This window comes from Equus asinus, chromosome 4 (assembly GCF_041296235.1).
Source record: "Equus asinus isolate D_3611 breed Donkey chromosome 4, EquAss-T2T_v2, whole genome shotgun sequence".
Taxonomy (NCBI): Eukaryota; Metazoa; Chordata; class Mammalia; order Perissodactyla; family Equidae; genus Equus; species Equus asinus.
In genome coordinates, this window is record NC_091793.1 from 47,539,821 (window position 1) to 47,557,156 (window position 17,336).

Below are 17,336 nucleotides of genomic sequence, written 5' to 3' on the forward strand. Positions count from 1 at the left end.
GTAAAGGCAGAAAGGATTCACACAGGTGACGATGGAAGAGGATGAGGGTGGTATATAGTGATGGGGACAAAAAAGGAACAAGCCACAATCCCAACAGAAGCTGCTTCCTAAGGATGCTGTGTCATTCCAAGGACTTTCTGATGAATTCTTATGCCTGTTTTCTTTTGATTTATTTATTTCGTCTTTTTCTTACTTCTTTTTCTGCTGGTTAGCCTAGAATATTTACCTAATTGGATTCACTTCATTTTTGCTTTACTTCTACTAATACTTGTTTAATCTCTTAATTGACTTTCTATTTTTATCTTATTTTAAATTGTGTTTTGGGCCAGCTCCAGTGGCCTAGCGGTTAAGTTCAGCACGCTCCACTTTGGCTGCCCGGGTTCCATTCCTGGGTCTGGACCTACACAACTAATTTTTCGGTGGCAACGTGCTGGTGGTAGCACACATACAAAAAGAGGAAGATTGGCAGTGGATGTTAGCTTGGAAGAAATCTTCTTCAGCAAAAAAAAGAAAAAAGAATGTATTTCAATTTACCTAGATTGCTTTCTTTACCTTCTTAATTTTACTCTTACTTGTTAGTCCAAATTATTCTAGGTATTTCTTGGTTGTAGACTAATTTTTTTCTTTCTTTATATATTTCTCATTTTATTTATTTATTTATGTATTTATTTATTTAATTGCAGTAACATTGGATTATAACATTATACAGCTTTCAGTTGTACATCATAATATATTTTGAATTCTGTGTAGATTACATCATGTTCACCACCCAAAAACTAATTATAACCCATCCCCTCACATGTGAGCCTAATCACTCCTTTTGCCCTCCCCCCTTTCCCCTATGGTAACCATCAATCCAATCTCCATTTCTATGTGTTTATTTGTCGTTGTTTTTATCATCTACTTATGAGTGAGATCAAACAGCATTTGACTTTCTCCCTCTGACTAATTTTACTCAGCATAATGCCTTCAAGGACCATCCATGTTATTCACAAATGGCCAGATTCTATTATTTCTTATGGCTGAGTAGTATTCCATTGTGTATAAGTACCACATCTTCTTTATCCATTCATCCCTTGATGGGCACCTAGGTTGCTTCCAAGTCTTGGCTATTGTGTGTTGCAATGAACATAGGGGTGCATACAGCTCAACAACAAAAAAACCAACAACCCAATTAAAAAATGGGCAAAAGATCTAAACTGAGATTTATCCAAAAAAGATATATGGGTAGCCAACAGGCACATGAAAAGATGCTCAACATCATTACTTATCAGGGAAATGCAAATGAAATCTACAATGAGGTATCAACTCACTCCAGTCAGAATGGCTATAATGAATAAGATAGGAAACAAAAGGTGTTGGAGAGGATGTGGAGAGAAGGGAAGCCTTGTATACTGCTGGTGGGAGTGCAAACTGGTGCACCCACTATGGAAAGCAGTATGGAGCATCCTCCTAAAATTAAGAATAGATTTACCATACGATCCAGCTATCCAACTGCTGGGTATTTATATCACTCATTTTAAATTTCATTCACTTTAAGACTGTACAGAATAATATAAACATTTCTATAAGTATACACTAGAGTCTTGATCACCTGGTGTTAGACCTACTTATGCTAAGATACTATAGTATTAGGGACAAGTTCACTTTTCCAGGGGGAGAAAAATATAGTTTGAAAGTTATTGCCAAAACTTTTTCCACATATAGGTGTGGTGGTTCTTTGTCCAACTTTGCCAGGACAGTTCTTATTTCATCTGTTGTACCAAAGTAATTATTGGTAGCACTCAGTTTAATGTTGAGATTTTTTAAGATTGGCACCTGAGCTATCATCTGTTGCCAATCCTCTTTTTAATTTCTTTTTCCTCTTCTCCCAAGAGCCCCCTGGTACATAGTTGTATATCCTAGTTGTAAGTCCTTCTGGTTGTGCTCTGTGGGATGCTGCCTCAGCCTGGCTTGATGAGTGATGCCATGTATGTACTGAGGATCTGAACCAGTGAAACCCTGCACCACCAAAGTGGAGTGTGAGAGCTTAACCACTTGGCCATGGAGTTGGCCCCAGTTTAATGTTCAAATATATCCCATTTGGACTATAAATTAAATAAATACTCTATCTATGGGGAAGAAGTTGAGCTAAACTTTGGGATCTTCTCTAAATATGTATCAGCCAGTGTGGTATTATGATATGATAAGAAATACATAGTTAGTTTTTGTCCCTGGTTCCCTGGTTCCTGGCACAGAGGCCCTAGTCATTGTTAGTGCCATCAAGTCTATCCCAATTCCTAGTGACTGTGTACAGCAGAGCGGAACCCTGTCCTGCCTTTTTGTGCAAGCCTCTCACCTTCCAGCTCTAGATCAGCTGATGCTCTGTTGCTATTCATGGCATTTTCTCATGGCCAGTTTTTTCAGAAATGGGTAGCCAAGTCCTTCTTCCTAGTCTGTCTTACTCTAGAAGCTTTACTGAAACCTGTCTACTGTGGGTGACTCTGCTGATAATAAAACCCTTTCTCCTAAAGTCCTTTGAACTTCCTCAGTGATATATTGAGAGGAGAGTCTTTTGTTATTAATAATAAACATCTTCCAGTCATACCTGAGCTTATCCTAGTTAGGTGACTCTTGGAGGATGGAGCTGGTTACCAGAGAAATGCAGCACATGATTAGAGGGCTAGAGAATAATTTAATCACCAATGGCTAATTATTTCCAATCAAAAGACAAAGAGTGGCTGGAAGGATTTAAAACAAAAAATAATAATATGCTTTCTTCAGGAAATAAATCTCAGTTCTAAGAACAAACACAGGCTCAGAATGAAGGGGTGGAATACAATACTCCAAGCTAACAGCAAACAAAAGGAAGCAGGTGTTGTTCTACTTATATCAGACAAAGTAGACTTCAAGATAAAATAAGCAATGAGAGGCAAAGAGGGATAATATATAATGATAAAAGGGACACTCCACCAAGAGGACATAACATGTGTAAATATGTATGCACCTACCACAAGGGCACCAAAGTGCATAAAGCAACTATTAACAGACATAAAAGGAGACATTAACAGCAACACGATAATAGTAGGGGACCTCAACACCCCATTTACACCAATGGATAGATCATCCAGACAGAAAGTCAATAAGGAAATACTGAAATTAAGCAAAAAACTAGACCAGATGAACTTAATAGATATATATAGAACACTGCCTCCAAAAACAACAGAATACAGATTCTTCTACAGTGCACATGGAACATTCACAAGATAGACCATATGTTGAAAAACAAGGCAAGCATCAATAAATTTAAGAAAATTTAAATCATATCAAGCATCTATTCTGACTGTAAATTTATGAAACTAGAAATCAACTACAAGAAAAGCTGAGAAAGTGACAGATATATGGAGACTAAACAATGTGCTACTGAACAACCAAGGGATCAAGGAAGAAATTAAAGGAGAAATCAAAAAATATCTGGAGGAAATGAAAATGAAAAAACATCATACCAACTTATATAGGGTGCAGTAAATGCCATGCTAAGAGGAAAATTCATAGCAATACAGGTCCATCTTAACAAACAAGAAAAGGCTCAAATAAGCCATCTTAAATTACACCTAACAGAACTAGAAAAAGAAGAACAAACAAAGCCCAAAGTCAATAGAAGGTGGGAATTAATAAAAATTAGAGCAGAAATAAATAAAATTGAAACAAACAAACAAAACATAGAAAAAATCAATGAAACTAAGAGCTTTTTCTTTGAGAAGATAAACAAAATTTAGAAACCCATAGTCAGGTAAACTAAGAAAAAAAGAGAGAAGTTTCAAATATATAAAATCAGAAGTAAAAGAGAAGAAATTACAATGGATACCACAGAAATACAAAAGATTATAAAAGAATACTGTGAAAAACTGCATGCCAACAAATTGGACAATCTAGAAAAAGTGGACAAATTCTTAGACTCATACAACCTCTGAAAACTGAATCAAGAAGAAATAGAGAATCTGAATAGACAAATCACAAGTAAAGAAACTGAAACAGTAATCAAAAACTTCCCCCAAAATAGAAATCCAGGATCAGATGGCTCCTCTGGAGAATTCTACTAAACATTCAAAGAATATTTAATACCTATCCTCAAACTATTCCAAAAAATTGAAGAAGATGGAACACTTCCAAACTCATTCTATGAGGCCAACATCACCCTGATCCTAAAGCCAGATAAGGACAATTCAAAGAAGGAATACTACAGGCCAATATCACTGATGAACATTGATGTAAAAATCATGAACAAAATATTGGCAAACCGAATGCAGCAATGCATTAAAAGGATCATACACCATGATCAAGTTGGATTTATACTAGGGACACAGGGATGGTTCAACATTCATAAATCTACCAATGAGATATACCACATTAACAAAATGAAGAATAAAAATCACATGATCATCTCAATAGATGCAGAGAAAGCATCTGACAAGATCCGACATCTGTTTATGATAAAAACTCTCAACAAAATAGGCATAGAAAGAAAGTACCTCAACATAATACTGGTCGTATATGACAAACCCAATATCATACTCAATGGGGAAAAACTGAAAGCCATCCCTCTGAGAACAGGAAAAAGACAAGGGTGCCCACTCTCACTGCTCTTATTCAACATCATACTGGAGATTTTGGAGAGAGCAGCTAGTCAAGAAAAAGAAATAGAAAGTATCCAAATTGGCAAGGAAGAAGTGAAACTCTCATTCTTTGCAAACAACTTGGTTCTATATGAAGAAAACCCTAAAGAATCCATCAGAAAACTATTAGAAATAATCAACAATTCCAGCAAAGTGGCGAGGTATAAAATCAACTTACAAAAGTCAGTTGCATTTCTATACTCTAATAATGAACTAAGAGAAAGAGAAATCAAGAATACAATCCCATTTACAATCACAACAAAAAGAATACAATGTCCAGGGATAATTTTAACAAAGGAGGTGAAAATCTTATACAACAAAAACGATAAGACATTATTGAAAGAAATCAATGATAAGATAAAGATATGGAAAGGTCTTTCATGATCATGGATTGAAAGAATAAACATAATTTAAATGTCCATACTTCCTAAAGCAATCAACAGATTCAATGCAATCCCAATCAGAATCCCAAGGACATTATTTACAGTAAAAGAAGAAGGAATCCCAAAATTCATATGGACCAACAAAAGACACTGAACAGCTAAAGCAATCCTGAGAAAAAAGAACAAAGCTGCAGGCATCACAATCCCTGACTCCAAAATATACAACAAAGCTGGGGTAAACAGAACAGCATGCTATTGACACAAAAACAAGCACACAGATCAATGGAACAGAATTGAAAGCCCAGAAATAAAACAAGACATCTACAGAAAGCTAATTTTCAACAAAGGAGCTAAGAACATGCAGTGGAGAAATGAAAGTCTCTTCAACAAATGGTTTTTGGAAAACTGGAAAGTCATATGCAAAAGAATGAAAGTACACCATTATCTTACACCATACGCAAAAATCAACTCAAAATGGATTAAAGACTTGAAGGTAAGAGATGAAACCTTAAAACTCCCAGAAGAAAATATAGGCAATACACTCCTTGATGTCAGTCTTAGAAGCATCATTTTGACTACCATGTCCACTTAGGCAAGGGAAACAAAAGAAAAAATAAACAAATGGGACCACATCAAACTAAAAAGTTTCTTCAAGGCAAAGGAAACCATGGACAAAATGAAAAGACAATCCACCAACCAGGGCAAAATATTTGCAAATCATATATCTGACAAGGGGTTAATCTCCAAAATATATTTTAAAAAAAAGCATACAACTCAACAACAAAAAAAGAAACAACCCAATCAAAAAATGGGCAGAGGATATAAACAGACATTTTCCCAAAGAAGATATACAGATGGCTAACAAGCACATGAAAAGATGTGAAACATCACTAATCATTAGGTAAATGCAAATCAAAACGACATTGAGACATCACCTTATACCTCTCAGAATAGCTTTAATTACAAAAACAAAAAATAAAAAATGTTGAGGAGTATATGGAGAAAAGGGAACCCTCATACACTGATAATGGGAATGCAAACTGATACACTCACTATGGAAAATGGTATGGAGATTTCTCAAAAATTAAAAATAGAAATACCATATGACCCACCTATCCCACTACTGGGTATTGATCCAAAGAACTTGAAATCAACAATTTAAAGAGACTTATGCACCCCTATGTTCATTGCAGCATTATTCACAATAACCAAGACATGGAAGCAACCCAAGTGCCTATCAACTGATGATTAGATAAAGAAGATGTGGCATATGTATACAATGGAATACTACTCAGCCATTAAAAAAGACAAAATAATCCTACTTGCAAAATATGGATTGGCCTTGAGGGTATTATTTTAAGTAAAATAAATCAGAAAGAGAAAGACAAACATCATGTGATTACACTCATATGTGGAAGATAAAGAAACACATGGACAAAGAGAACAGATTAGTGACTACCAAAGGGAAAGGGGGTTGGGGGGGTTGGCATAAGGGGTAAAGGAGCACATATGTATGGTGACTGACAAATAATAATGTACACTTGAAATTTCACAGTGTTTTAAACTATATGCCCTCAATAAAATTTTTAAAAGAGATTAAAAAAATTGAAGCTCCTTCTGAACATTCTGTTTCCATCCTCTGTCTTAATTTTTACCATCGCACTTAGCACTATAAATCTTATTAAATTTTTTTGTTTCTTCCCTCTAGAGTCTAAGTTCTCTGAGGCTATAGTTTGTCTCTTTATTCACTTCTGTGTTCTTAGGCACTATTTCAGTGCTTTGCACATAATAGGTATTCAGTATACATATTTGTGGAATAAATTAACATTTTTTTGGCTTAACTATGATTCTTTCAACTGAGTTCTTCCTTCAGTTTGTTGCTTTTTTTCTTCCTGGAGTTTCCTTTAATAAAGACCTATTCTTGGTTCTAAAAAGTGAAATAAAATAATCACTCTCAATCTGATTAATAGGTTAGATCTTTTGATACGTTTCTCAGTACTCTGATGATGCTGTTCCACACTTTTTGGATGTTAATTTTACAATTGAGAATCTGCAGTCATTGTAATTTCTAGTTAATATGTCTTTTCTTAGACTGCTTTTAAGATCATCTTTTAATCTTTGTGGTTGTCAGTTTCCTAAGTGTCTAAATGTAGATTTCTCCTTACCTGTTTGGGATATATTGCTCTTCCTTAATATGGTTCTTTCATAAGATCTGAAACACTCTCATTCCTTATGCCACCCAATTGTGCTGCTCCTCCTTTCCCTCTCTCCTCTCTTTTAAGAACAATTATTAGAAGTATTTTGGCCTGTCTCCATGTCTCTTGATCTACCATTTTCCTACCCCTTTATCTCTTTGTGCTGTATTCTGCATAATTTCCTTTCTGGATAATTCTTTCAGTTTACTATTTCTCCCTTCAATTCCAATTAATCTGAATTTAAAACTATTAAATGTTGTATTTAATTTTAATGCCTAAATATTTAATTTGTGGGTATTTGCTTTGGTTCTTTTCCAAATCTGTCTAGTCCTTACTGAAAGAGCTTTTACTTTTTCTTATTTTCAATTCCTTCTTTTATTTATTTAACCATTTATGCATATTTTACGGTTTATTAATTTACATAGTGCTAGCTGTTGCTCCAAACACACAACCAATCTGTATGCCCTATATTCCTTGCAAATATAAACCAGGTCAGTCAGGTGCTTTGGGCTCAGTGATCTTCCTTGTGCATATTTGAATATATAATCTCGTTCATGATCTTGGGTCATCCTCCTCCAAACTTGTACTGTCCTCTACATTCTGTAAGGATGAGAAAAAACAGAATAGAATATTGTATGTTGGAAGTTAATATCATGTAGGCCTAGAAGAGACATGCATCACTTTTAGACACATTCCATAGGCCAGAACTTGGTCATATGGCCATAGACAACCACAAGGGAAATGTGGAAATGTAATCACTCCATCTCTGAATCCAAGAGGAAGATGAAATAGGCTGGGAGAGCAGCTAGCCAGTCTATGCCACATAGCCTAGATCCAATAATTCTATTTTCCTTTTCTAGACAGATTAATCATGCTCTTTGTTTTTGGCTGCTGCTGACTTCATGGTGGCTTGCTTCCTCTTGTATTTTGTTATTTTAGATTAAAAGCTTATATTTGGTGGGACTTTATCTCAGAAATCCTGTGTTGTCTGAGTTCCCAGACCTCACAAGTAAAGTAGTATAAATATTAATACAAAACCCATGTGAATGAAAGCATGTGGTCACAAAATGTCAGGGGGGATATTTTTTTCTACCTTATCCACAGCCAAACTGAGCAGAAAATATTTCTTTTTATTTCCTATTGAAGGCAGACTTCTTTTTTTTTTGGTCCACATTTACACAGAGGGCAAAGATCTTTTGAAATTCAGGTTTCATGCCAGTCTTTTTCTCAAATTCCCACATCCTACCTTGATCCTGTACCTGCATGATGGTTACCACTGAAGCCCTTTGATCACCACCATCAACAAATGCCATCAAACCCATTGAAGCACCAATACTCACTTTCAGCCCTTGTGTTCAACTTACACTTTGTCTTTTGGACCATTAACAGCCAAGCCCTTGGTTACCACTAAAGGACCTGCCTCCCGGAACAGCTGCTGCATCCGTTCTCACTTTCTATTCCATCTCTCCGTTTATTCTTTGCTTTTGGACCTGATGTGTTGCATTTCCAATCCTGACATCCAGGATATGTTTCCAACAATGATTGCAATATTCTAAGTGTTTTTCCATGACAGGATTTTCAATGTTACTTATCTCCAATATTTCTGAAACAAGGTTTTTTCCCCTTTTATTTTCTTTCTCTTACTTTCATGATATTTTCACAATTTTAATAAGCATAATTTATTCAACAATGTTTAAAGCTAGTTATTACAAATAGACTTCTCAAGATTTAGAAGATGCTTATTATTTATTACCTGCAATTACTCCACTGCTTCCCGTCTTACACAATTTTCTTGTCCATAATTTTTTATATCTCCAAAATTAGGTAATCCTTAACTAGATTTACTCATATGTCAAACAGATTCTTTGATTACCGCTATAGCTAGCATTCTACTCCTTCCTGGTGCTTAGATCCGTCCTCCTAAATAACAACATTAGTAAGCTTTTTTATGAATGTCTATGAGTGATGGACTCTTACTCATTGTTTCTCTAGAAAAATGTCTATTTCATGCCTACCCTTAATGGTAGTTTACCTGGGGTTGGAATTCTAGACTAATAATTATTTTCTCCAAAAACTATGAATGTATAATATTATCTTTTGATGTTTTGCTGATGTCAAGTTTAATGTCTAGCTTATAGTGTTTTTTTGGTAGTTATTCTTTTTCCCCAGGCTGCTGATAAAATCTCTCTGACTCTGAAGTTTCCTTTAGAATATGGCTAGGTATAGATTTATTTTTATTTATTTTATTTATTTATTTTTATTTATTCTCACTTGGGATGTATTATACTTTTAGGATCAGAAGATTTAAGATAACCCTCCAGTACTTTCAACCATTTTTATATCATATGTTTCCTCTTTTTCTCAAGGGGACTCCATCAGAATGTGTTACACTGTGTAATTATATCCCACAAGTCTTTTAAACCTCACATATTTATGCTCCTTAGTGCTTTCTTCTAGTTTACTAATTCTGTCTTCAACTGTATCTAAACTGCTATTTTACCCATGAAATGTGTTTTAAATTTTAATAATGTTTATTTTATTTGTATTTCTAAAATTCTATTTTTTAAATGTACATCCACTGTACATGATGTACATGATACATCATGGTGTCTTATTTTAAAGATTTTAATTTGTCTGTGTCTTTATCATTTAAGATATTAATTTTACCGTTAATCATAGCACTCATAAATTCTTGGCATATTAAACCTACTTTTAGTTGATATTCATTACACTCAGTCATCTTAGATTATTTCCTAATGAGCTCTGTAATTTCATATTTTGAGCTCATGATATATCATGTTTTATTTATAGAAATGCTGTACAGCTTGTCAGAGAGCAGAACTAAGAATTCATAAGTCAAAACCAAGTGCCACAGGAAACAGAAAAAAAACCTCCAGAGAGTAGGACTAAGTCTTCAATCAAAGAACTGCCAACATGCACCCAGGTGGACTTTAGCATTGGTGGGGCCTGATTGTGTTACATAACATTGTGTTTTTCTTTTTGCCATCTTTTTAATTGCAGTTATCCAACTGCAATCCAACTGCAGTTATCTAATGCAAACATAGCTGTTGCATATGTTTGAGAGAGAAATGTGGCCAGAAGGGGCAGATAATTTCTCTCTTTGCTTCACAGGTCTTCAGCTCAAGAGGCACTATACCTGAAGAACTTCATCTGACATGAATCTGATATAGATCATGAGATTCTGGGCCTTGAGCCTGAGCCTAACTCTGTAATGAAAGAAGATTTTTGAGGAGGTAAGTACGCTTCCAGGTGGGAGGAATATAAATAATTTGTGACCAAAATGCAGACTGTGGTGGTTTGAAAAAATGTCCACAAAGCCTTTAACCTACTTCTCATTGAGGGTAATTTCTCTATTCCTGTCCTTTGAACCTTGGCTGGTATAACTAACTAATTTTCAACAAATAGAATATGGTGGAAGTGATGCTGAAGGACTTCTGAAGCTATGTCATAAAAGGCAATGTTGATTCTGACTTGTTTGCCAGGAAGTTTCCTTCTGAAAACTTGGAGCCACCAGGTCAACTTGAAGAAACCAGGTCACAAGGAGAGGCTGCATGTTGGTTCTCCTGTGAACCCAACTCCTGTCTAGCTAAGGTCCTAGACAATGGGCAAAATCAACTCACAGACACATGAGGACTTCTGGTCGATTCCAGCCACCATCCATGGAGTCACTTGTAGCTGTCAAGTCTTCATAAACCTATGCTCCAGACATAATGCAACAAATAAGACATTCCGGCTATTCTCTGTCTGAATTCCAAACCCACAGAACCCATGAGCGTATGAAAAGGTGTTTTTGTTTTTGTTTTTAAAGATTGGCAACTGAACTAACAACTGTTGCCAATCTTCTATTTTTTGTTTTCTCCTGCTTTATCTCCTTAAATCCCCCTGGTACACAGTTGTATATCCTAGTTGCAGGTCCTTCTAGTTGTGGCATGTGGGACGCCAACTCAATGTGGCCTGACGAGCAGTGCCATGTCCGCACCCAGGATCGGAATTGGCGAAACCCTGGGCCACCACAGCGGATCATGAGAACTTAACCACTCGGCCACAAGGCCAGCCCCAAAAAGCTGGTTTTAAGCTAGCAGTTTTGTGAGAATTTGTTATACAACGATAGAAACCCTAACAGGCTTTGTAAATTTATATTTATAATATGAACTGAAAATTTGCAATGCTTTATCTTGAAACTCTATGTAGCCTGGGCTTAGAGTTTTTCTTGTCATAGAAATGCAATTAGTTTAGAATGAAATTTTATGTTTATCAGCTAGACTTTTCGTAGGCCAAGTTATAGTGTACACTGAAACCACACCTATTGGGTGGTACACATGGAGTTACAAACTCTTAGAAGACATCCCAGCAGGAGCCCAAGAAAAAAAAACATAAATATGTGTTTGTCATTTCCCTGTGGGTGAATATGTTAGCCAATTTTTTCACTGAGGGTTAGTTTTGTGGCAGAGGTTTCGTTTTCTTTTTTTTTTTAATTTTAATTTTTATAGTAGTAACATTGGAATATAACATTACATAACTTTCAGATGTACATCATAATATATTTCAAATTCTCTGTAGATCATGTTCACCACCCAATGACTAATTATAATCCATCACCACACACATGTGCCTAAAGGTTTCATTTTCAAACATTGACCCTTCTAGGTCCCAATATAGAGTTCCTCTTCCTGTGCAGAGGGTAAAACCTAATCCTCTGGATTATAGAGAAGCTCCCCTTCCATCCTCACATGCCCATCGACTTAGGGAAGCTACAAGACCAGCCTTAGCATCAGATGCTTACTGAGCTTGTTTTGAATTCTTTCTTCTTTGTGGAAAGTAAGGAATTGTGCTTTCCTTTATATAGCCTCAATTATGTGTGTAGGAGAATGCTTGATATAATTTGTCTTGCATACCCAAGTGTTTACAGTAGAAGGGTTTTCATATTATCTAGTCACGCATATTGCCATCTTGTATTTGTTATCAACAAAAAATAGTACCTTTTAAAAAATGTTGATAAACACATAAAAGATACAAAATTTTCATAATTCAAACACATATTTTACATTTTAAGGACTTCATCTTTAGCTTTTCAATCTTTTCTACTGCACAAGTATGTTGAAATAATGATAAATATTTTTATTTTACCAAAATGAAGTCATACCAGACATAATGTTAAAACTCATTTTACTTAAAATTATTTCATGGATATGTTATCATGTTATTAAAAAATATATATAATAAATAATCATCACTTTTATTGCCTCTATAAATTTTAACTATTGGATTGTATCCAAATTATTTTGTTAGTCTAATGTTGAATGGTTATGCTTCAAATATTTCAAAATTAAAAGGAGATTTGTTGTGGTTATCTAAATATTTTCCTACTTGTGGTCTATGTTTTGCCTTGAGATTCATGCTTGGTTTATCTCCAAGTACAGGTGGCTTTCTGTTTTATTTAAGTGTGCGTCTTTGCTATGCACCCCCAAATTTTTATACGAAACTATTTTAACCCAGCACCTAGCTTGACTGGAAAGGAAAATGTGTTGCTTTAGTCAAATGGAAAAAGAATAGCTAAATCCCAGATACTCTGGAGCTGCCCTGTCCAACACAGTAGCCACTAGCCACATTTGCCCATTAAGCACTTGAAATACAGCTAGTCTGAATTCAGATGTACTGTAAAAGCTGGATTTTGAAAACTTAGTACAAAAAGAAGATAAAATATCTCATTAATAGTGTGTATATTAAGTACATATTGAAATGCCAATAGTTTGGAATATTGGATTAAATATAATATGTTACTAAAATTAATTTCATCTCTTTATTCTTACTTTTATTTTTAAGCTCATTACTCAGCATTATATCAAATACTTTAATGCAGGAATGTAGTCATTCTTGAAAGAATAAGGGGCCACTCAAGGGCCAAATGGTGAATGCGAACTTACTTTGATAGTGGAATTATTCGACTTTATTTCGAGGGAAGGAAAGGTGAACTTTACAAACTAAACAGATTAAATCCTGGTCATGTCCTTTTCTCCACCTGATATTGGTTCAGCAGAATATGAACCCAGAATAGAGAGGAGGATTTGACTCAACGTTATAGCAATTAGGAGCTCCTTTATGAAATGCACACTTCGTCAAAAAAATAGTCCTTTTCTATTCCAGTCCCATGGACCTGTCTGGGAAAGAAAATTAATAATAAAATTTTGCATTTATACATTGTTGTATTCATTAACAGCACATATTAAAAAAACAACTTAATGAACACAAGTATAGTGCTTTTTTCATTTTTGAAACTTCCCAAATTGGCTTTTTTCAGATTCCAAAAATGAAGTGAATTTGTCTCAATGTTTTTATCTTATTACTGATGAGATCAGAGCTGAAACAATTACATATCTTGAACATAATAATAAACATTTTTCTAAAATTTACCAAATAAGCAGTTTTGCCATCATAAGATGATACTATTCCTATTATTTCTTTTCAGCTTTCAGGATCTTATATGTAATTTGACGAGTTATTCCATTTAATTCTCTTTTGCATCGCCCAATATTTTCTCACAGAACAAAATGTATTATCACCTACTCTAACATAAATCTAGTCTATTGCCTTAGTATGAAAAATTAAATAGCAGTAGCAGAGGATCAACAAGTATATAAAACGTGCAATGCCTGATAACACATTGTCAAGCCCTCCGTCATATGCACTATTGGTGCATTAGTCCCTTTACCTTCTCACAGAAAGATCTTTAGATTTATAAATTTTCTGGAAATATTTACTTCTGTTTTCTAGTGTAGTACAATTCCAACTGCAATACTTTTTCATAAACATTTTCAAGAATGTCCAGGTGCAATTTTTTAAAAGCACATTAAAAAAAAGTACTTTGCAAACTTCTATTTCAATCTTTTTTTTTTTGAAGTCGCGTACCATTCTAAATTGTTTGTATTTATAAAAATATATTTTATACATATAAAGTAATCTATTTATTTAACATATATGAATGTGCTATTTTAATAGAACCTAGAACAATCCTTGACATTCAACAAACATGTACTGAATAAACGAATAACTTTTTTGATGACTTTGACAGACTCTGGTCGTTGGCTAATCAAATTTCCACTCCCAAGGATGTTCTCCCTGTCCCATCTACCAACTATAGAGGCTAGAAGAGTTAAGTCTGACTGTCTCAGCCTCATTGCCCTTAGAGGAGGTCAAATGACACAGTTCTAGACAATAAGATGTATGTGAAAGTCTGCAAGGGGTGCTCATGAGAAAACTTTTGCTTCCTTATAAAAGGAACAGTTATAGCTTGAACCACTCTTCCCTCTTTTTCCTGACATTTAAGAATATTTTTACTGGAGCCATGGTGGTCATGGTAGGGTCATGAGGAGTGACCATGAGAATTGCAGATACAACAGACTGCAAGATTATTGAGCTGCTATAGCTGTTACTGTCACCACCTCTTGTCGTTATGTTAATAAAAATAAGAAAAAACCTAATTTTTAAGCCATTGCTAAACAGAGTTTCCTCAATAATAACCAAGATAATAATAACATAATATTTTGAAAGCCAGATTGCAGATTTCACTCAAATACAGCAAATGCACAAATCTATTGTTATATCATATTGCCTTTTTTCCTCAATCCTCTGAACTCAGCTTCCCCCAATAGACAATACAGAGCCAATGACTGTAAGAACCTATGGCCACAGTGTTGTTTACATTTATATATTGAGCAATATATGCAAGTTTCAATCTCTTTATATAAAAATATATATGACAGAGAGTTAAATCTATTAGGGTACTTAGAGAAAAATATTTTGTTAATATAGTGTGAGCAGAGATTCTAGTCTTCTAAACTCAAATCTTTCAGATAAGGTGATTTTTATTCTTAGGAAAGAAATAGTAGTGAGACCCAATGTTTTTATACTCATTTCTTGTTTCTACTATTTGGAAAGAAATGTAATGAGAGATGGAATTTGAGTAATGTTCTAGTAACTACTCATGTTCATGATTCCAGTAGTAATTATACTTTAATTTTTGTCAAGGTCTTTCTCATTTGTTTCTCTCCAAGGTACGATGGCTGAGGAGTCATTTAATGTATATTTTGAAAAGTTTAAAATATAACTTGTGGACATTGACACTTTTATTTCTATGCGCAGCTGCAAGATGAGGGGTTTCCCCCATAATGGATTTCCCAGACCTTGTCTCTGCCTAAATATTGTAAAATGGTTCCCTCCAGGTATTTTAGCAGACTTGGGAAACAATTTTGCCACCACTTCCTTCACCATGGTGGGTCAGAGGCGCTTCATAAACCCTTGCATGGTCATTTTAATTTTATGGTTTTTATTGAGCGACAGTCACAAAGTTGTCTAAACCATAAAAAAAAACAAAGAGTAACATACCCATGCTTTACAAAGGCATATTTTCCATTATTTGAATATTTCAGCGTCCGAACAAATTTCTGGACTATGTCATAACCCCTTTTACATTTCTAGATTGTTAAGACAAGGCAAGAACAATGAAAAATACCAATCGAAACTGCATAGGAAATTGCCTGAACAGAGTGGAAAAATATTAAATAATATGAGTAATAAATATTAAAATAAGGTTATTTTATTTTACCTTAAAATTCTAGTTGTGGAATATTTGTCATATGAACTCTCTCAGTAAAATATGATTTATTTTTAAGCCAGGAAAAAATTTTTAATTAATTAAATTTTCTCTTTTGTAGCGAAGAGATGTATGATAGAATAGTCACAGGTGAAATATTCAAGATACAAGTTGTTTTCTGCAATGTAAGTAATCATAACTATATTATGAGCTACATTTTCTTCTACCTCCAAGCTAGATGTCTAATTAGAAAGATCTATAACTATTATGTATTTGGAGTTGAAAGTCAATTGTATTCATATAGTGAGATTCATTTGCTTAGGGAATCTATTATGCTATAAGAAAATTATCTCAAAAACTTAATTATAAAATATTTTACACAAGAAAACAGAATAAGTATAATAAATATGATATACCATGAATATTTATGAATCTATCAAACAACATAATAGTAGAACATCACACAATGTTTAAATGACCTTATCTTCACCCCTTTTCCTTCTCACAGTCTAATATTTATTGTTTATTATTTTATTTCTTATCATGATCATTTTAAATAAATAAACAGTATAAAATTTGCCTATTGTTTATTTCTATCTAAATTGAATCATATGATATATCCTTGTGTAGTGCTTGTTTGTTTTTCACATAATGTTCCCTACTGCATCTGTAGTGATTACCTCCTTTCATTTGTAATTTTCTGTGTTCCTTTGCTAAGTTTTTTTGACAACTCTTATGAAAGTTTGCTAAATTTTGTCCAGCTTTTCAAAGATGTAACTTCCAATTTTTCCACTCTCTCTATTTACTTGTTGATTTTAATTCAATAATTCCTGCTCTTCTTTTTATGATTTCATTTATTATACTTTTTGCATATTTTTTCTATTTTGTTTGCCACATCTAAGTCAGGATCCAAGGTTATTGTTTTCAGTCTTTTTTAAAATGTATATATTAGGTGCTAAAAGAATTCCTATGAGGACATTTTGCTTTAGACTATAAAATGTAATATTCTGTGTTTAATATATATAACCTCATTGTGCATATATTATAGGTGTGATGTTTTTGTTTGGCACTTTACAGATATTCTCCTTTCTTCTGCCATCTGTGTTGCCTTGGAGAAGTCAACTCTCAGTCTAACTGAGGTTCTTTTGTAAGCAATATTGATTTTTTTTCTCTCATTGTTTTTGATACAGCAAGATGTTCTCATTGACTTTAATATAATAAAGTTTCTCTACAATTAGTCCTGCTTAGAATATGTTGGTCTTTATAAATCTGAGGATTCACGGGAATCATATTCATTGAAAAGGTTGTGTGTTACTTTGGCCAGCTGCCTGGGCAGCCCAATAGCTTCACTCATCTGAAAGCTCACTCAGTCACATGTATAGCACCTGCATGAGAAGACTCAAACATCTGGAGACTAAAACAGCTGGGGCTACTCAGTTTTGTACATATGTATGAATTCTCTTCAGCCAAAAAGCTCCAGGATTCTCATATT

General features: G+C 34.2%; 1 long non-coding RNA gene across 1 annotated transcript in view; it reads left to right on the forward strand.

The window, feature by feature from the left end:
• Positions 1 to 17,081, forward strand: part of LOC139045173 (uncharacterized) — a 141,301-nt gene extending 124,220 nt beyond the window's left edge. The window contains exons 4-6 of the long non-coding RNA XR_011503061.1: positions 10,366 to 10,487; positions 15,966 to 16,029; positions 16,922 to 17,081. This is a non-coding gene — a long non-coding RNA (uncharacterized lncRNA). The remainder of the gene's footprint in view (positions 1 to 10,365; positions 10,488 to 15,965; positions 16,030 to 16,921) is intronic.
• Positions 17,082 to 17,336: the final 255 nt, after the last annotated feature.